At 36.3% G+C, this 22,096-nt stretch overlaps 1 pseudogene; it reads left to right on the plus strand.

Annotated features, from left to right (window-relative positions):
- The window catches only part of LOC131874888 (NADH dehydrogenase [ubiquinone] iron-sulfur protein 2-like), a 33,610-nt pseudogene extending 24,137 nt beyond the window's left edge, over nucleotides 1-9,473 (plus strand).
- Nucleotides 9,474-22,096: the final 12,623 nt, after the last annotated feature.

Here is a 22,096-nt window from a genome sequence, read left to right on the forward strand (position 1 = left end):
AGAAAGGTAATGATACAGACACATTAAATGCAATGATTTCACAATTTCATTCCGAATGCGGCAAAGTGGTAGATTAGACCCCCGCACGCATGCATTGAATGCATGGCGGCGTACTTTAAGAAACTGCCAGTTCTCAAAACATTCACTTATTTCAAAAAAGCCAAAGAATGACATCACTTTACAATATGGTTCTGCCTCTCCGTATTTAGCAATAAATGCAATTCTCAAAACATTAGAAACTATGGGACCCACAAATATTGAACCCAGATGAACATCTTGAACCTACTTCTTGAGTGTTCAAGTAGTTCAAGATGTACACCACGTTAAACTGTTGACCACTTGCTGTGTTGAACACGTTGAACATATTTGAACCCTTTTGAACTCAGTTCAATAAGTTCAGCACAAATGTTATATCACCAAACAGGAAAAACTTTATTAAAGAGCCGCTGCAAAACACTTAGAGAAAATGTTAGTAGGAAAAACTTTTTCTGAACACCTTGGAACCTATTGAACCTAAATGAACCTCTTGAACCTAGTTCGGAACAGTTCGACATGTTCAAGGAGTTCAATCGATTATCTGAACCTGACTTAAATGACTAGAAAAAGGATTTGAGGCCACATTAAGGACTTGAACCAAGGTAATATGGCATGAACTAAGACTCCAACATAAAAAGGAAAAGATGACCCACTCTTGCCATGAGGAATAAATGATGCGATAACAGGAGATAAGTCTGATTAAAGACTACCTTGCTAGAGGATTTTAGATCCACGGATGTGAACCACCTTGTTAGAGGATTTACAAAAAGCTTTTGGGCCTACCCAGTTAAGGGCTACAGACTTGTCGAAGATGTGAGTAATCAACAAGTGAGTGATCTAGCAAATAGCACAAATTGCTTGGTTAGATCCTTGATAGCTCAATCCAAATGCATTACAGCATTACTTTAGTCTTCTACACCTTCATACTCTCTCTGATTCCTCAACCACCTTAAATCCTAGCAACAATATCAACTTCACCAATAGCAACAACATCAACAACCTAAAACCCTTGACATGATGTCCTTTTAAAGGAATCTAATTTCATTTCGGTCCAATAGGATTACAATACAATTTCCTAAGTTCAATGCATCTAGACATATCTAGTAACATGACACAAAAAGCACCGTTAAAGTGTCGGCACCGTCAAACAATCGGTGGATGGTAACTCATCACAAAATGTCGGTTGTTAACTCATCACAGAGTATTACCGGTTCATACAATATATCAGTTCAAGCAGAATGTCAGTTGTTGGTTTGACAAAAATGAAGACTGGGAAATATGTGTTCTACCACTTAGATCCTTCGTACCGCTTGAGATCCTCGAACCACTTGGGGTCAACTTACCGCTTCAAACCAGTAAACACATTCTGAAAAACACCAATAGTCTAAAGACTATAATACAACATTCCGGTTGGAATAAATATCGGTTGAGCTTAAGCTCATACATATAAAGGGGATCTCAATGCAAGTTTGTGTCCATCAATGACAATCACAACATAAACATAAAAAATGCCAACAATCTCCCCCTTTGGCATTGATGGCAACACTTAGGAAAATAAAATTTTGGCATCTAAGTGTTTTACAACAAAATCATGCCATTAGAAAAATTGCTCCCCCTAAGCATATACACTATCCCTTTAACAATACAATGTATAACAATTTTGCATATAGAGAATAAACATTGAGATATTTAGAGCATATATCAAAATTTTGATTACCAGATACTTCTCCCAAATAGAATTCTTCTCCCCCTTTGCCAACAATGACAAAGTACAACTGAACAACCCTATTTTAATTTGATATTAAAATAATAAAAGTTTATGACAATAAGGAATAATACTTGTCAAAAATAGATTTAAAGTCCTGCAAGAATTGTTTCATCAATAAAGACTAGGACTCAAGTAGGGAGGTGGCTACTTCTTTCTCTGTCTGCATCTAGGAGACCTGTTCTTCGATGGCATTAATTGTGCTCATCTCCTGTGTAACTGTTAAGGCATCCAGATTCAGATAAGACTTCTGAAGAATTTGCAGACATGGGAGTAGAACCAGTTGTAGCTCCTGCAAATCTATAGACCGGGTGTTGATCTCTTGCTCCATTTTTGTGGACTGGATGTGAAACCAGTGAACGGTTTGCCCATAAGTTGTAAAGGAGTCATAAGGCAGCTTGAATGTACTCATGTAGGACTGTAAGTTCATTTGAAGCTTTTGCTTCTGAGCTAGCACATCATCATAGAACAGATGGGGTTGGCAGATCTTGTTGAGTAGCAGATTCCCTTCATCCAGAGCGTCCCTTATATCCTTTTGTTCTTTTTTTCATTTCAGGCTGGAGCTCATTCAACTTCTTCACCAGAGCTATATTAAGAGCTTTTTTATGCTCCTTATTGACATTTGCCTTTACTGCCTCTTCTAGGCTCAACACCTGATCATCCACTACTATGCATAGGAGCTTTAGTTTGGCCAGTGATGATTCAATGCATGGAAGGTTAGTACCAGGTATTAAACCAGTAAGAGTGTCCATAGCCGCTTGAATTACATCCTGCTCCTTCTTCCTTCGAATGTTTTCAAGCCATTCTTGGGAAACTTTGATGCTTTGCATCAGCTCTGTTTCACTTGCAAACTAGAGGTCGATAGGACTGGTGAGGTCAGCCGGTTTGGCTTGACTACCGGTTGCCTTTGGAGTCTCCATCTGGGCGCTCTTTGCTGCTTCTCTTTCCTTATCCTCTTCTATTTTTTTCTTCTCTGCTTCTCTTCTCTTTTCCTCTTCTTTGTCCTTTGCAACCTTTTTCTTCTCCGCTTCTCTCCTCATCTCCTCTTCCTTTTCTTCTTCTTCCTTCTTCTTTTTCTCTGCGTCCTTCTTCTTCTCCCATTCCTTGTCTTCCTCTTCCTTCTTCTTTTTATCAGCTTCCTTCCTCTTCTCCTCTGCCTTATCTTCATCTGCCTTTTTCTTTTTTGCTTCCTTTCACTTCTCCTCTTCCTTTCTCTTCTTCTCATCCTCTTCCTCTTTCTTCTTCTTCTCTTCTTCATCCTTCTTCTTCTCTTCTTCATCTTTCTTCTTCTTCTCTTCTTCATCATTTTTCTTCTTCTCTTCTTCATCCTTTTTGCTCTGCTCTACTTATTCCTTTGTCGCTTCCTATCTGTCCTCGGCTTGCTTATCAACCTGTTCATCCTGTTGCTCCTGTCATGTTGCCTCAGATGGTGTTTCCTGAGTAACATCTTCTAAGTCTAGGGCATCGACATTAATAGTGTCAACCGGTTCATCAATCGGATTTCTTTCATCATCAAATACTTCATCCAGTTTGGATATAACCGGTTCTTTCTCAGCTTGCCGGTTGGCTTCAGCCACTTGATGTATCTTCAAAGCTTCTAGAGAACAGGTGTGTGTATTCTTGAGCACTTCTTTACCCTTCCCTTCCAGTAACAGGAGTCTTCTTCTTCTCATGAAGAAAATACCTTTCTATTTGTTCATTACATCGAACAGTTCCGAATTTGATACATCAGGAAAATGTTCAACAAAAACTTTTTCTCTCATTTCCTGTTCCTGCTCTATGGCAATGCACCATTTATTGTCTAAGGACTTGTACAAAGAATCTGGTGTTTCAGATCTAATTTCTGAAGGTGACCGGTCATTAACACATAAAGACTGAATTATTTCCTTTTCAACCGCTTCCTTTTCATCATCATTAAAGTCATCAAAATACTCAATTAAATCATGTAGCAATTTTCTCCTAATATTCTTTATTGTTCTTTGACAATCTGTCAAAGGTTTATAGGAAGAGATATCTATATTTACCGGTGCAGATGATGCTAGTTCATTCTTTGTCTTCTTTTTTGTCTCTCACCTTCTTGGGCTGCTCCTTAGACACAGTTTCCTCTGAGTCCAGTGTATTGCTTTTTGTCTTCCTTTTCCTCTCGAAGACTTTAGCCGGTGCCACTTTTGGTTTCTTCTTGGCCAGTGACCATTTGGTCACTTTTGGACTTGTTGTTGTAACCGGTGCAGATGTGGATGGCACTTCTTTTCCCTTCTTCACTGAAGGCTCTTTTCCTTTCTTTATTGGTGGTTCCTCAACCAGTGTTATCCTTTCTAGGTTGGTGTCAGTTCTCTTTGCCTTAGGATCAAGTGGTGAGGCAATAAGGGTAGAGGCATACCCTTCCAGCATATCATACATCACCTCATAGCCCATTGGCTCCACTTCTTCCACTCTAGGCTCAACAGCCTCCATTATGCATTGATCCACCTTGATGGTGAAATAGATATCGTCTTCATATTTCTTGATGATGTCACCTGATATTCTCATTCTTTGGCTCATTTTCCATCTGAACCCATCAAAATACTTATTTAGAACTTCAGGGTAGCTGGTTCCCACTACTTGCAAACTTTCCTTTATTTGTTTGGTAACCGGTTGGTCCGTCGACCACTGAATGTCTCCCACTCCTGGGAAGTATCCTTGAAATTCTAATTGGTCCCATTGGAAGTATCCACACTTGGTAACCGGATGGTCCACCAACCAATGAATAGAAGAAGCTATCATCTGCACAATTCTGAAATTTTGATTGGTCCCATTGGAAGTATCCAATTCTCTTCCAAAAGAATTGTATGTGCATATTGATAATAGGTGGAAATATGCAATGGACTCAAAAAAATAGATTAGAGAAAGAAGTCTGGTACATCTCTTTCCAGACATGTCGGTAGATGAAATCAAAGAAAATCTGACAAACTACCACAAAAACTTCCTATTCAAGCAAAAAGCTTTAAAATTGATGAATAGACTTTATCTAGAAGTAGAGAAAGAGACCAAGGAAAAGTGGTAGGAAATCTTTCGCATCAAGGATGCTGGTGAGCAAGCTGTAGTTGAAATAGTTGATGTCACCGAGAAAGACCCTGCTAACACCATACAAGTAGATGAAGATATCATGGATATAGAGGCACCGAAACAAGAAATGATAGAAGGGAACGCTTATGCCCAACTTGTATCCAGTGTGTCAGTTTTGGAACAAGTTCAGCCCTATCCTTCAATCATTCAACCTATCTCAACCGAGGCCCCTCAGGATACGAAACAAGGAACCGAAGGTCACAAGTCTACAGTAGAAGAAGGTACTTCTCAAGAATAGACCTCACAAGCACCTTCTAGCACTAAAAATGTTGCAACCGAGACACCAAGTACAGAGACACCAAAGGACACTACAGAGGCTAAAGAAACCGACCAAAGTGTTGCCTCTACCGAGCAACCTACCAAGGGTCATCAAGCCTCACAAGCAATTGTCTTATTTCAATTGGTGAAAGGTAAAGAAAAGAAGATGAAAAAGCATAGTTTCAAAGTAGATTTGTCAAAACCAATAGTGTTGCCCAATGTTGATATATCCAAATTAAATGGGCAAGCACTCATTGATTTTGGTGAACTATACAAAGACAAAGTCGAACAAGAGAAGAAAATGGCTATTCAAAAGAAAAATAAAGTACTTCAGAAGGTGAAAGAACTCTTAACCGACATGCTACCTAAAGCTACAGTGACAACACATGCAGCCATCCATGTACAACTAGATGAACTCCTAACCAGGATAGAGACATCTGGAGTAGATGCATCGAAATATTTGAGCAAATTAAAGAACAAGGAGCTCACTGCAAAAATGATTGAAGAAGTACAGAAAGCTATTGCTATTGGCAAAGTTAAACTTGTCAAATTTATTGCTAAGTTGACCCCTCAACTCAAGCACATTCTTTATTTATTTCAGAAACTCTGTACATTCTCTTTATTTATTAAAGATATCAATAATAAAACTGAAGTGATTGAGAAAGAGATCACCGATCTCTCTAATAAGTTAACCACTGAGCGTAATTCCATTCAGAATTTTTATATCAAGCTACAATAGCTCATGGCTCAACAATTGGAACTAAGGAATGAAGAACACAAGATAAGGATGGACATAATGACACTTCAGACATTATTCCTTCCTCATCTTTCATCTGTCCAAGAGTAGATTAACAAGGCTACATCCCTATCTACTCAACAAGAGGGAAGCACATTAGATGGACTCATTTCATTGTTAGCTGACATTACAACTTAGAATTCACTCATGGACAGTGTTAAAGATGCCCTCTTTGCCGCTCTCACCGATGCCTGAACAAAGTATAAATCCATTTTTGACCAGTTGCCACCACCGAATGGTAACTAAATTTTGATGTTTGTCAAAAAGGGGGAGTGATATAGTATCAAAGCATCAAAGTATCAAACAAAAGGAGTGTAGTATATAGGGGGAGTATATACTAAGAAAAACAGAGTATTCAAATATAGAGAACCAAGCAGTGAATCGAACAGTTATCACAGAAAATTGATCATCGAGCATACAAAATCAGAGTTTTGTACAGTACAGTGATAAGGGGAGTATATCTGAATATATTATTTCATTGACTAAAGTATATACTGTGTGTTTAGTCAAATTTTGTAAGTATATAGATTATTGAGTTGTGACTTTGAAAGTAGTTTTGTCAAACATCTCAACTAATGTCAAAAGGGGAGATTGTTACTACTTATCAAGTTGTCATTAGTTTTATATCCAAAGTCATTCTATATACTCTAGTCGATTACTACTACCGAAATATTCAGTCGGTATGAACAGAATAGTCAGTTATAGAAGAAAGTAGTCACAGAGCCCAGTATGCACCGAGTTGTCTATCGAGTATCATTCCATGTCTACCGAGCAGCAAAGATGATACACCGAGTTGATATACACTGAGTGAAACGTGTTACCAAATTCATTGAACCTGGACACACATATGAAAACATGTTACAAGATCGAGGAACATAGAACCATTATCACATTGGAAATTGCACTTAAAGATTGTGTATGATTTTGAGGTCATTTATCCAATGAAATATTTTGTATAGTTATTCATTCGATAAATCATGTTTGTAAGATCGAAGCAATGAATTAGATCACTGACATAAGAGATCTATTTATACAGCATGGATTAAGGATAAAAGTGTGATAGACAAAGGTATACAAAGGTGTATGAAGCAAGACAGGTGTGATACATGAGAAAGCACTAAGTGTTATGACTGTTACAGAGACACAGAGGTCACCGAGAAGGATTTCAGAGAATAGTCAAAGAACAGAGTAAATAGAAGGGTTTACTGAGTTACTTTATGGGTTACTGAGGTATTCTATAAGCAAGGTAATCTTATTTGAGCACATAGAATCTGCTATAACATTCCAGATGTAAAGTTGCAGATATTTGTAATGATTTCATTGTAATATTTAAGTTGTAAGAGAAACCTTTAACAGGGTAAAAGACTCTAACCAAGTCTATAAATTGTAAAGCCTTTAACCAGGTGCAACACTTAGATTAAGTGTTGTAAAATTCTTTAACAAGGTAGATCTAATAGATCTTGATACTCCTAATAGGGTAAGCTATCAGAAATAGCTAAACATGTAGCTCTAACCGAGCAATCTTTATCATTGCAGTAGTGAAGTTGTGGGTGCCATCCCCACTACAGTTTTTCTCTCTAACCAAGAGTTTCTGCGTAACCAAAATATATGTGTTATGGAGTGAATCATGTATGATTGTTATTTATTTCTTTTAGCTTTATGTTATGTTACAGTAGTTTTTGATTTATGCATAACAGTAAAGATATTGTTGATAAAAGGATTTGAAGTACTGATTAACCCCTCCCCTCTCAGTACATTAGCTTTCCATATTGCACCTAACATTATAAGCTGACATGGTATATTGGAAAAGACTCATATATGTATGAGATCTTATAGGTCATTTTAAAAGAGAGTGATGAGAGAAGGATATAATGTGTGATAAGACAATTTTGTATAAGGTGATATAATTGACAATGAAGGTTTTGGTTATTGACTAAGCTTAAACCGGTATTGAACCTAGCATGAGAGATGTTGTTTGAGCAGTACATTGTATTGGATTTGATAATCCATTTTGTAGTCATTGAGACTCTTTATTAAGTAGTGAGCTCTAGGTTGTTGGCCCCCTCATTGTAAGCAGTATTTATTCATTGGCCAGTGACTAAATATTGTGGGTCACAAATCCTACCGAGGTTTTTCCCACACTGGGTTTCCTCATTAAATATCTTGTGTTATGGTGTGTTTCTATGTTGTCTCTATTATTTTTGTTTATTACAATAATTATTATTTACTGGTATATTGTTTTGGGATACAAAGTTATTAATAAGTTTAAATATTATGTTAACCGGTTAGACACTGATTCACCTCCCCCCCTCTCAGACTATCGAGTGCAAGCGCATTAATGAACGCCCCACAATAATTCTATGGCCCTAAAATTCTATGGTACTGCAGTCAACCCTACAATTCTAGCAGGTTCCAATCAAGCCCTCAAATTATATGGACTGGGGGATTCTAGCAGGTTAATTAAGTTGACTCTAGCAAGCTGCTCGCCCTAGGGGTGGGTGGGAGGAGGAGGCTATGGGGGGAGGGCCCCCACCCAATTCGGCTGAGGCTAATTAATTAATAGTGAGAGGGAATAGTTATTATGGGAGAGGGTCCAATAAAACCGCCTATCTATAGTAGGGGGGGGTTAGGGAGCTCGACCGATAGGTCGAGAAGTGAGTGCCCCCCCCACCACCCCACCTTTCTATAGCTATAGTAGGCTGAGCGCCCATTGTTTCTATCTATAGGCTCGATTTTGGATTCGGCGAGTACCATTAGGTACTCTCCGAGGGAGAGGAGGGGGATACGGGAAGAATGGATAGTCGACTGGAGACCCGCTGGTCTTCTGGTGCATGAATGCTATCTCCCGATCGACCTACAGCCTAAATGACCTTCGGACCAGACAAGTCTGTCGTCGACCCTATTCACGTTCCTATGATGGCCCAGGAACACGCTTATTCTTCAGCCGTAGAGAAACTTTTGAATTGCGAGGTACCATTACAGGCTCAATATATACGAGTGTCATTTCACGAAATCACTTGAATTTTGAATCATTTACTTGCTCTAACCACTCATGCTATGGATGTGGGAGCATTAACCCCATTCTTGTGGGCTTTTGAGGAGCGGGAGAAATTGTTGGAATTCTATGAGAGAGTCTCGGGAGCCAAGATGCATGCCAGTTACATACGACCAGGTGGAGTGGCACAAGATCTGCCTCTTGGCTTATGCCAAGATATTTACGACTTTACATGACAATTCGCTTCTCGTATTGATGAATCAGAAGAGATGTTAACTGGCAACCGTATCCGGAAACAACGATTAGTGGATATTGGTACTGTCACTGTACAGCAGGCCAAGGATTGGGGATTTAGTGGTGTAATGCCAAGAGGTTCAGGAGTATGCTGGGATTTGAGAAAAGCAGCACCTTACGATGCCCATGACCAATCAGATTTTGACGTACCAGTGGGTACCAGGGGAGATTGCTATGATCACTACTGTATCCGCATCGAAGAGTGTCTTTGGGACTGTCACTGAATCTAACATGATTTTATTTTGATCCTATTCCTTTCTCAGTGTATAGTTTCCTTCTTTAGGATTTATGTTAACAAGAAAATATCCAATTTTATCAGAGAACTCATGATCCATCATATTGAAATTTGGAATTTTTCTTGATCCTTTCACATCCCTGAGATACCACCTTTGACTATAAAATCAATCCTGAGTCAACAAGTCTGTATTCTTGTTTATACCACCTCTTCATTACTAGCTACGATCAGTGCCTTCTATGATCCCTCCTAATTTCACATTTGAAACTCAACCGTAGATCTTACCCAGCTTGGTAAGTCTAATGATCATTGTTTTTCGACATAGCATTTGACCTTACATCTATATATCTAAAGACCCACCAAATCATGACTGATAAGTGTCATATCATCTTTCAACCAGACTCTATCAGTGGCTTCATCGTAGGTCCTCCTGGACAACCCGAGAAACATGGCATCATCTCATGATGCCACAATCTGTAACATCCTTGCAGCTTCCATCATAAGGATACGGGGGTCATTAGATCTTTTCAAACTTTACTGCTTTGCACAATGCCCATTAACTCCTCCAAAATTAAAAATCGAGCACCTTTTACCTGAAGACAAAACATCTCCATTCATTTTGAACATGTGCCAATTGATAGGACTATTAGTAAACCAACTTTTACCACTTGAGAACAGGTAACACAATGCTTCGACCAATTATACTGCCAACCTCATCGGTTTCTACTGAAAACACATGGCACAATCTTGCGATGTCATGGTCTTTATCATCCTTGTACTTTGGAACATGAGGAAGTGTGGACCATTGGATTCATTCTCTTTTAGAAACCAGCCTAAATACTTAGGACTTTTAGACTTAGAGAAATTAAGCATGGGCACAAATATTTAAAGGGAGACCAGTCACAAGAAAAATTTTGCAACTTAGGAAGAATCACATTTCATAAACTGGTTGACCACCACTTAATACTTAGGGAATAAAATGGCCCCACCCATGGTAAACAACCCTTGGTTTTAAGTGGGAAAAAGTAACAATATAAAATATCATTGATAGGGCTCCTTTTCAAAATATAATAAACTTTGATAAACCCTAAACCCTAGACCTTGAAAACTTGACAAAGAGCAAACAGTAAAACCAGAACAACCAAATTTTGTAAGACATAATTTTAGCTCATATCAGGCATCACCAAGGATAGTAATCTCTACTCCATTATGTGTAAATTTAATGCATTGATGGTAGGTGGATGGTACCACTTATATGGCATGAGCCCATGGTCTACCTAGTAGGAGATTATATGGAAGAGGGAGATATACGACTTGACAACCCATATTCTTCACCACAGGTCCTACCCTTACTGGTAAAGTAACACATCCTTTAGAGAAGTGTTCTGCATCATCATAGACCTTGATGGTGATTCTCTTTCTAGCATCAACTACTTCTTCTTCATATCCCAATGTTGTGATTAATTGTAATGTACAAATGTTAAGGCCAACTCCATTGTCAATCAAGACTCCCTTGATTATGTGTTTGTGTATGAATCCCTCAATATGGAGAGGGGTGTTATGCAGTTGTTAAAAGGTTGCATCGTCATTCTAAACAAATGTGAGATATAGTGAAGGTTTAAGACTTCCAACCATGGCTTGAAATTGATCTATGTTCAAGTTGGATGGAACTGATGCTTCTTGGAGAGATTGGTCCAAGATGGTTTTATGTGAGGGTGATAGGCGCAAAATATCTAGTATAAAAATGAGTACCGACATCTTATCTAATTGGTCCATAAGGCTATATTGTTTGGGCACGTATGCTACTCTAGATGGTGTTCATTGTATGGTAATATTGCTATGGTGGGTAACAACATTGCATGTAGGATCTTTGCCTTTGATTGTAATGGTTACAACTTGTTCATTAGCATCATAAAGGTTATTGACAGTATAGGTCTATGGTGCACGTGCAAAGTTTTCCATGTTATCTTAGTTTTTACCTTGATGGGAGGGACATTTCTCTTCTGATGGGAGTGGACTTTTTAACATTGTCTTATCCATATTGGAAATTTTTGCATTGTGGTCATCTACTTCTATATCACCTCGATCAATGAGGTCTTGAAAGATATATTTTATCCGATAGCAGATGTTTGTTTTGTGTCCTTTTCCCTTGTGAAATTCACAATACTCATTACTTCTCCACCATGAAGGTTTAACCTGTGATTCATAATTGGATGTTTTAGGCAACGTGATGAGATTGGAATATATGAGTTGTCGTAATATATTTTCAAGAGGTTCTCCCAAGGGTGTGTATGTTTGATTTGGTTTGTAGGTAGGGTACCTATTTTTAAGTGTCTCTTGTTGTGTGTCGTGAGCTTGATTACCTTGATTGGTAGTGGATTTGTTGCAATTATCTACTTTCCTTGCAATTTTGACTATAGGTTGGGCGATTTTGATAGTTCTTGCATCTACAACACCATCAGTAATAAATTATTTTTTTTTGCCCAAAATTTTGGTTTGTCACTATTGTAGGCTAGTCATGGACCATCCTTGTTGTCTTTGTATATTTTGACAAGTCCCTTTTTGATAAGGGATTTTCCAATTTTAATCCCTTGGGCTATCACGTCTTTGAAAGTGTTTGAACATTTGATGTCTAAGTAGAATTCAATCTCTTCATCTAATTTTGAAATGAAAATTTCAACTAATTGTTCCTCTAGAATGGGGAAGGAACGTCTACTAGAAAGGTGTCTCCATCTTTGTAAGAATGTTGAGAATAACTCTCCATTCTTTTGTTTTGTATTGCATAGATCATCCATGGAGACATCTTGTTCTATGTTATGTGAATGATGAGTGATAAATTTGTGTACTAGGTCCTCAAATGTTCTTATTCTGTTAGGCAACTGTGAAAACCATTGCATGGCCGATCCACCTAAACTTTGGGGGAAAGGCACATTAAATATGTTTCCTCATATGCCACCTCTAAGCATGTAGAGTAAAATTCTTGTACTTGGTCCCTTGGATCTCCTTTCCCTTTGTATTTGTCAAATTTTTGTGTCTTGAAATTGCATGGGAAAGGAGGCATGATCATGTTCCTATCAAATGGATAGGGAAAAATATCTTTGAGAGTATATCTCTTTTGTGACCTTCTATAATTTACTTGTTGGGTGAGGCCTTATATTTGTTGTCTCAACATATCCATTTATGTGGGAGGAGATGGGACATTCTCTTGTTGATAGTTATCCTTATAGTTGTAGGTATTCCTCACCCTCCTATCATCTTGATTTCTTTCTTGCTAATGGTTATGTTGGGCTTGTTATGGTGCCTCCCTAAGTTGTGATACATCAAATTCAGGTGGGATTTTTTCTCCTTGAGAGTGTCTTAGGAAATGGGTGTCAACATTTCCCCTAAGAATTTCATCAAAGAGTTTGTTACTAGGATTACTAGTGGCTTCCTCTATTTGTTCTTGTGTAGGATTATATATGGGCCTTCTGTTAGGATAACCGGTGAATAGCTGAGAGGGGGGGGGTGAATTAGTTGTTAACAGATTATAACTTTTAATCCACAATATGACCTTAAACAAATCAAGTACCAGTAAAGCACAGATAGATGCCGGTAGGAACATATACCGATAAACAATACAACTTAATAATTAACCAAATAATCAATGTAAAGAAACCATATAACATAAGACCATGATTTGTACGTGGAAAACCTGGAAAGGGAAAAACCACAGTGGGAAACCTACCCATAGTCAAATGATACTTTTACAGAAAGTATATGTTACAATGAGGGGCCTACACTTGCAGGAAGGCACACTGCCTAGAGCATACTGCTCATTACAAAAGAGTCTCACTGACTATGGAGAGGCTACAACCTTCTCAAGATAAATGGACAACAATCCAATAGAGCGAACAGGTGGAAATAGCATCTACTATTCCTGATTATAGTCCTGGTTAACCTCAATGTCGAAGGACTAAATCCTCTTTTGAATCCAATTCGATCACCAATGATCAATCAACTCCTTTGTGTGAATGATATTACAATATTCACACATTACATTCCTTGACTATGACCTTTCCAATAACCATGATAGTTTACAAAGAGTTTCTAGCTCTTATTTATACAAACCCTAAGGCCTAAACCAATTAGGTCGGCCACCTAAACATATTACAATATTACATAATTCCTTATTACAATGATATGCCATGTCTTCTTAAAACCAAAACACTAATAAACAATCCATAAAACATCTTGAATCATTCAGGTAATGTATAGAGTACACGCTAGCATGATACCAGTCCATAACCTAGATAGGTACCGGACCTTTTTCAGGTCCACCATGCAAAAGTAATGTCTTCAAGCAATTGAAGCATGATCAACAAACATCTTCAGCATCCTGAAATCCTTGAAGAAGCTACACCAACACCAATTGTGCATCCTGTCATGATTCCTTGGTGAAAGCTCTGTCGGTAAAGCCTTAAACCAGTGTCGGTAAGGGTTTACTAAAGTGTATGATAACATCCAATTACCAAGCCAATACCAATTGACCAAAACATACTCATGGAGCATATAACACATGAAATCTAATATACTTCACTGATCCAAACATGCCAAAAGTGTCAACAGATAATCTCTTCTACTGGTAACACTAGATCTTCTACCGGTAACCAAAACATGTCTTTCGATAACCATCCATATCAGCTAGTGTTGACATCAATGACAAAACATCAATGCAACACATAATCAATTCATCCATAATGTGAACAACTTCTCTTTTAGAAAAGGGGTTGACGTCCTCTTCTTATTCTTCCCATATTTCATTTTGAGGTTGTCTATGATTTTGAGACCTAGTCCTAGCCATGTTTGAAGTGCCTATTCATGGAAATGAGGTGGGTGAAAAAGTGGGTGGTTGAGATCCCCTTTTTATTTCCAAGATGATATGATGATGATGATGATGATGATGATGATGATGATGATGATGATGATGATGAGTTCGAAGTATTGCATGGATGTTTTATCTCCTATACTAAAGGTGGGGTATCAATAATGTTCTCTTTAGAATTTCTTGTTTGTTGTTTCAAAAATTGTGAGATGAGGTGTAGCAAGGTGTGTGCTTACAAATCACAAGCTACCTATATTGTAGAGGATGCACTCAAAAGCTAGTTTAACCTATCTAGATGCTTAGTAATATCTTTTTAGGATGATTTATCCTAGATGTAAAGACACACTAGAGAGTATTTTTGTTGGTATGATTAGCAATATCTTGACAAAACTAAGGTTAATACCTTTGTATGTTGAGACTAGAATAGATTTTTTATGTTTAGATTTTGGAATGATTGTGAACCTTGGAATTTCTACTAAGTGATGTAGCCAATTAAAACATAATCAATATAACAAATGAGAATAAAAAATTAACATGTCTGGATCAAATGTTCTTCATTATTTTTCTCTGCAAACTCCAGCCATTCTGCTATTACAATGAAAAAATCCCTATTTTAATCAACAGCCAAAAATTTCCTTTTTGGGCAGATTTTTACAAAATCTAAAATTTGCCTTTATGGAAATTTTCAAATCTATCCCAAAAATCACGAATCTTATGGATATCTAAAAAACATTCTTACTGCACAAATTGCCAACTTTCTAACCCCATAAATATTACGAGTTCAAAATTAACTAAAAACCCAACTTTCTAAAAACCCAAAAAAAAAGTAAAAGCCAATTTTGAGGCCTTAGATGAAGGAATATGGACCTAAAAATTTTCATTTTTTGAGGCCCCACCAAACTAGGTTTTGTCTGCAATCTAATCAACTCCTCAAGATACACGTCCATGTAAAATTTCAGCCCAATTAGGCAATCGAGTCAAAAGTTATGACACAGCAAAGTCCCTGCATCACTAAGGGACTATGAATTTGAGGATTGACTTTGAAAATGATTTTTAAGTGAGAAGGATGGAAGAAAATATGGAAGGTGAGCTATGATTGTGATGTTTGATTTTTAAGTGAGAAGGATGGAGGAAAATAGGGATAACTAGAGAGGGACAAATTAGTTGGAAAATAGAATTGGAAAATTAGGAAAATAGGTGGAAAAAAGGGAATTAGAAATTAGGAAATTAGAAAAAAAGGTGAAATTAATTAATAAATTGTCATTCACTAATTAATTCACAAAGGGGGGAATAATTAGCCAATTAAATGATTATTTAATTGTGACAAGAAGAGACATAGGATTAAATAAATAAATTTATTTAACCCAAAAGGAAATGATGAATAGGATTAGATGAATAAATCATAAAACCCTAGGAGAAAATTAGAGATGAAAGTATGTTGATTAGTTCATGACAAGATTGGAATGATTGATGCAATTGATATAAGGTCGATTTGATTATGGTTAAATAATGAGAACTGATAGTTGATAAAGTGTCGATGTTGATTGACAAAGATCAATGACAAATTGATCAATAATTGACCAAGGATAAAATTGATAGGAGCCAATTGACAAGGACTAATGACTGATCGGTCCAAAAACATGAGAAATGATGATTGATTAAGATCGATGACAAACTTCTCAAAGATTGATAAAATGGTCGACTCAATAAAGGTCAAATGACAAAAGACCAATGATGAATTCTCAAATTGATAAGGAATTGACAAATTTATGATTGAAAAGGATGCAAAATGATTGATAATAGCTCGAATATTAGTTGAAGATGACAAAGATCAAGGAAAAAACCTCAATTTAACATCAAGAAGGGTTGATGATGTCCAATCACCATGATAAAATGATTGACAATGATAAAGATTGAGGACAAAAACCTTAATTCGACATGGTGAAGGGTCGAAAATGTCCAATTGATATGATAAAGATTGATAACGACCAAAGATTGAAAGTCATGATGATGTCGACAAGACCTAATTGAAAATACGAGAAATGCAATTGAAAGAGGAAGAAATAACATCTCAATTTTCTCTATACAAATAACATCACCAAGTAAAAATACCTCATTATTATATTGCATCTCTATGTTAAATCCATCAATATTTATGATGATTTATAATTAATAACAAGGCAATTCACTAGTACATATGAAGAAACAAAAGATAAACTTTCTCAATACTGTGATTTTATTGATAAACATTATCCTATGTGAAGAAAATCCTCATGTATATATGGAATTTGTAACTAAAGGTAATGCAACATACCCTACTACAAATCTCCCATGTGAAGAAAAATTATTGTGTGGATATTGCATTTTGACTAAAGAGGTGCCACCAAAGTGCACCCATAAGCATCAAAATGTGCCACTTGAAGGGAAAATAGTATTTCAAATTCAGTCAACAATACAAAAGAAAACCATAATAGGCTCATTTATATAAATAATTTGAAAGAATAATGTAATGTGTTACAAGATTTAAAATATGAATGCAAGCACTTTTGGAAGAGTTATCCAAGAATGTACCAACTAAAAAAACTTAATTAAGTATATGTAAGTACCATTCCTTAGAGTTTATATTAGAATAAAAAGGAGTATCATAAAAATAACTATCCATGATAGATGATAAATAAATTCTATGAATAACAAAATGATAGTCATCTACCAAACCGTCAAAGGGCACAAGGAAAGCAATACTAACCATTGCATCTCTTGAATATTTTTTTACACATGGGATAGTGTTTATAGGAAAAGAAGAGTATATTGCATTTGTAACTAAATAGTCCTAGTGTAAAATGGTAAATTTTGTTTAGTTATAAAACAAAGTACATTTAGTTAAACCAAAATTTTCCCTTTATTGCTCATGGATCTATGAAGGTTGTTTCAATTAATTTTTATTCCATTAATAATAATTGTAGTGCCCCTCCCTAAGTCATCCTTTATGAGAGGATGTGATAGACACTTTTAGAATTGTGCATGCTTTGATATCTCTTGTCTCATTCTCATATTGATAGTCTCTTTGACATTAGTTGATTAATTAAATGATTTATGTGGATGAAGTTATGTCTTGGATTATTATGATGATCAAACTTATGTGTAGTGATCTGGATACAGTAATTATTCATGTATGGATTATATTGCTTATAAGGATATGATGGCATCTTATTAGTGTTAACCCCACTTCATGATTGTAATGGGTGAGATGTTGCCTTCTTTATTATGAATGTTTTACTATTGTATTCATGATAGAGATGATGGCATACCACTCATTACGATATATGATATGACATCGTGATTCTCTTTCACTTGCCTAATCCTTTATGATATATATTATTGTTACAAGCTAGGGTTGTCATTGCACCAAAAGATTGACCTATCAATGCCTGATACAGCCACCAGATTTATAGAATCCACAGGAGGCTATTAAACCATGTCATGAATCCCCACAAGGGATGTTGGCCCACTACCAACAATCCCCCTCCTAGCATTACTCGTTGCGGCTTGTGTGATTCGAACCTGTGACCAAGCTCTGATACCACTTGTTACAAGCAAGGATTGTCATTGCACCAAAAGATCGACCTGTCAATGCCCGATACAACCACCATACTTATAGAATCCACAGGAGGTTGTTAAATCATGTCATGAATTCCCATGAGGGATGGTGGCCCATTGCCAAAAATTATGGTATATGGTGTCTTGTGGTTATTGTTGGATGGAAGAATTGTAGGCACTAAACATCGACTCCACCTAGTCTAACAGGTTTGAGCATGTCTCTATCCCAATGGCAAGTTGATTGGAGATGGCATGAGTTCCTTCTACACACTCTACGCTTAAGTTGTCACTCTTGTTAGTTTAAGTGTTGAGGCATGAGCCATCGTGTCAGAATTTAGTGATGTGATGTTTGACCCTATGTTTGGTTGCCTTGTGGATTTGTGAGTATTCGATTATTTAATAATTAATTGATTTGTATAATTTATTAAGCATTCAATAAATTAATGGATGGCATTAATATTTAATAATAATGTGTGATAAATATTATTGGGAGATTAGTATCCATTAATGTTTATTTTATGGATTCATATTATTATTAATATTATTTGATGGTTTAATGTTTATTTAAATATTTATTGTTTGAGCCTTTGATTATCTATTTATTTATTTATTTTTCTTGTTTATTTATTTATCTATTTATTTATTGGATATTTATGTACCTACCTCTTGTTATGATTGGCCCTCTTGGAAGTTATAATTGTGAGGATATTATTATTTAATTGTTTGTTTGTTTATTTATGTTATTTATGGCTTTATATTTAATTGGAGCATTTATTTATATTGCCTTTGATTTATTTTATTGGGAGTTAATTTACTATTAGTATTGATTATTATATTATTACAAAGGCATCTTTATCTATGAAATTAAGTATCTAAGGGAGTTATTGAAGAAATTTGGTATGGAAAATTCCAAACCGGTTAGTACTCCTATGGTTACAAATGAAAAGTTCTCAATTAAAGATGTATCCCCTCTAGTAAATCCTACAAGGTATAAATCCATGTTGGTGATTTTATATATTTAACTCATACTAGACTAGATATAACGAATGCAGTTAGTATTGTATCAATATTTTTAAGTAATCCAAGAGAAAATCATGAAAGTGCAATAAAAAGAATATTCTGATATTTGCAAGGAACAACTAAATATGGTTTATGGTACCCTAAAGATGATGACTTTACTTTATGTGCATATACAGATGCAGATTGGGCAATTGATGTTGATGATCAGAAGAGCACATCCGATGGAGCATTCTTTCTTGCAAAGAAGTTGGTTTCATGGATCAGCAAGAAGCAGTCATGCATTTCTTTATCTATAGTTGAAGTTGAATATGTTGTTGCCGCAACTAATTGCACTCAAGTTTTATGGATGAAGCATATGTTGAAGGATATACGAGTTGTAATGATCCATTTTTTATTCATTGTGATAACTCTATAGCTATTGCCATATCAAAGAATCTGGTATTTCACTCCAACTCTAAGCACATATCAATCAAGTATAACTTTTTGAAAGAAAAGGTGGAAGAAAAAGAAGTTGGATTGGTTTATGTAAACACTAAAGATTAGATATCAAACATATTCACTAAACCTTTATCCTAGGAATCATTTGAGCATTTGAGAGACAAATTAAAGGTTTCTACCCCTCTGGTATAGACTTAAATGATGCAGATGTGCATCAGTCTGATATGCATTATCAGAGTTATATTTTGCTCCAAATTGATGAAATAATGCTACTACTCAGGGGGAGTAGTCTGCCTTGAGATTTAGAGTTTTAATATTTTGTTTGATATCTATGTCATATATTTGGCATTATTGTCAAAGGGGAAGGAATATGTGTGAAAAAACTATTCTATTTATTTTTCAGGTTGATTGCACTCCTCAGGGAGAGTGTGGTGGTGATTTTGGTGATATTTGGTCTTTTGATTCAGATTTGGTTCAGAGCTTCATTGCTATATCATTTTACAGGATATTGTTGGTTGTCTTCAATAGGGGGAGACTTGTTTGGTATTTCTTGTCACTTGGATGTTTTTCACATCTAGTAATGTTATCAATGCCAAAGGGGGAGATTGTTGGCAATATTAAGGAATTGATTATGTGTTGCATTGACGTCTTTTAATTGATGTCAACACTAGCTATCATGGTTGTTTACCAGCTTCTGGTAGAAGGATTGGATTGGGAAGATTATCAGTTGATTATCACTGGTATGATATGAATGATGGAATAAGTTTCTATGAATGGTTCGTATGCTTATGAAGTATGTTTCAATTAGTTGGTATTGACTTGATGATTGGATGCTATCTTATGTTATAGTAAGCCTACTTTGTAGGTTCGGCAAGGGTTTCACCGAAAGATCTTTATTGAAGATCTTTGATGCAATGTTAAGCGGTGTTGGTGCATCTTCTAGAAGGGATTCAGGATGTTAATGGTGATTGTGTTCATGCCTTGACTGATTGGTGTCATTCCTTTGGTGTGTGTGGATCTAATTTAGGTCTGGTGTTATCAAAGTTATGGACCGGTTTCATGAAATGTGCTGGTGGATCCTTCTGATGCGCTTCTGGGATGTTTTATTGATTGGATGATGTTTTTTTAGCCTTAGGCCAACATGTTTTATGATTTTATTTCAAGATTATGTAATGGATATATTAAATTATCATTTGGGTGGCCAACCTAATTGTTTAGGTCCAAGGCCTATATAAATATTTGTAAGATCTTATTGTAGATCATAGGCAAGGAGCAAATAATGTAATAATCATTTATGCAGAGGATTTGATCGATCATAGGTGATCGATTTGGGTTTATGTAAGAGGTTTTAGACCTTTGGTATTGAGCTTAATCGAAACTATAATCTGGCCTGTTTGATGCTATCATAGGAAGTTCTTCTTTCTGGATTGTTGTCCAAATATTTTGAGGTGGTTGACCTATTTTGAAGCCAATGAGACTCCATTTTGATGAGAAGTACACTCTAGGTAGTGTGCTTTCCTATATGTGTAGGCCCCTATTGCAATCATATACTTTCAGCAGATGTATCATCTGACTATGGGTAGGGTTTCCCACCATGGTTTTTCCCTTTACTAGGTTTTCCATGTATAAATAATGGTGTTATGTGTTATGGTTGCATGGTATTGATTCTTTGGTTTTTAATTATTCTTTAATGCTTTATCAGTTCTAATTAAAAAAAATAGGTTTTTGGAAGGAACTCGGAACCTTAATTACATCATAGGAGAAAGATAAAGCATTAAAGTTGCAAGAAATAACAGTGCCTGGACACCCAAACAAAGATCAGATCCCAGAAAAACAAAAAGGGATCACTAGACAAAGAACACAGCATAAGACAACCTAAGGGTAGCACAAAGACAACACATAGACAACATAGAGAAAAGGACCGCTAGATGTTTCTTATGAGTTCTTTTTCTTGGACCACCATCTGCTTCATATTGACCATAGAGTTCTTCATATCCTCGAGCTCTTTTTCCTTGATGCCCACCTATTTACGAGTATTGGTCCTAGTCCTTTTCTCATGACCTGTCTTCTCTATCTGATCCTCCTCATCATCCTTGTTTTTAATCCGTTCAAATTTACTTATCAGCATGCTAACATGGTCAACAGTGGCCTTGAGGATCTGGAAATTTTTCTCAGCAATTCTCTTTATAGTAAGCTCCATTTTGTCCACTCTATTGCCCAAGTTGTTCGAGTTAGTTTCCAAATCTTTATCCTCTCTGAATCCTTCCAACTCTTTCACCTTCTTTTTTGTTTCCAGAATTTTGCCAACCATGGCCTCAATAGCTTCAACCTTATTAATTGCAATCATTAGCTCTTTGACGTTCTTAGAGAGAGGCTTTTCACCCAAGGTTTCCCTTTTGATCATATTGAGATCAGTCTTCAAGTCACGAATCTCTTTCACTATTTTTGCTAATGACATTACAGAAACCCTTGATGCTATCATTACCTATGGCACCTTGACAGACATTTTGATTGCCCATATTATTCTCCTGACCCTCATTCTACATTCTTTGAGTGTTCAGGTGCTCTCCATGGTTTCCCTCCAGCATATCTTACCCTTGTTCTGTTCCATTTTGTCAGCCTCAAAATCCTCATCAGAAGAAACAATAATCTTCTTTTTCACTTTATTTATCCCCTTCCTGATCTTCTTGATCCTT

This window comes from Cryptomeria japonica, chromosome 4 (genome assembly GCF_030272615.1).
Source record: "Cryptomeria japonica chromosome 4, Sugi_1.0, whole genome shotgun sequence".
NCBI lineage: Eukaryota > Viridiplantae > Streptophyta > Pinopsida > Cupressales > Cupressaceae > Cryptomeria > Cryptomeria japonica.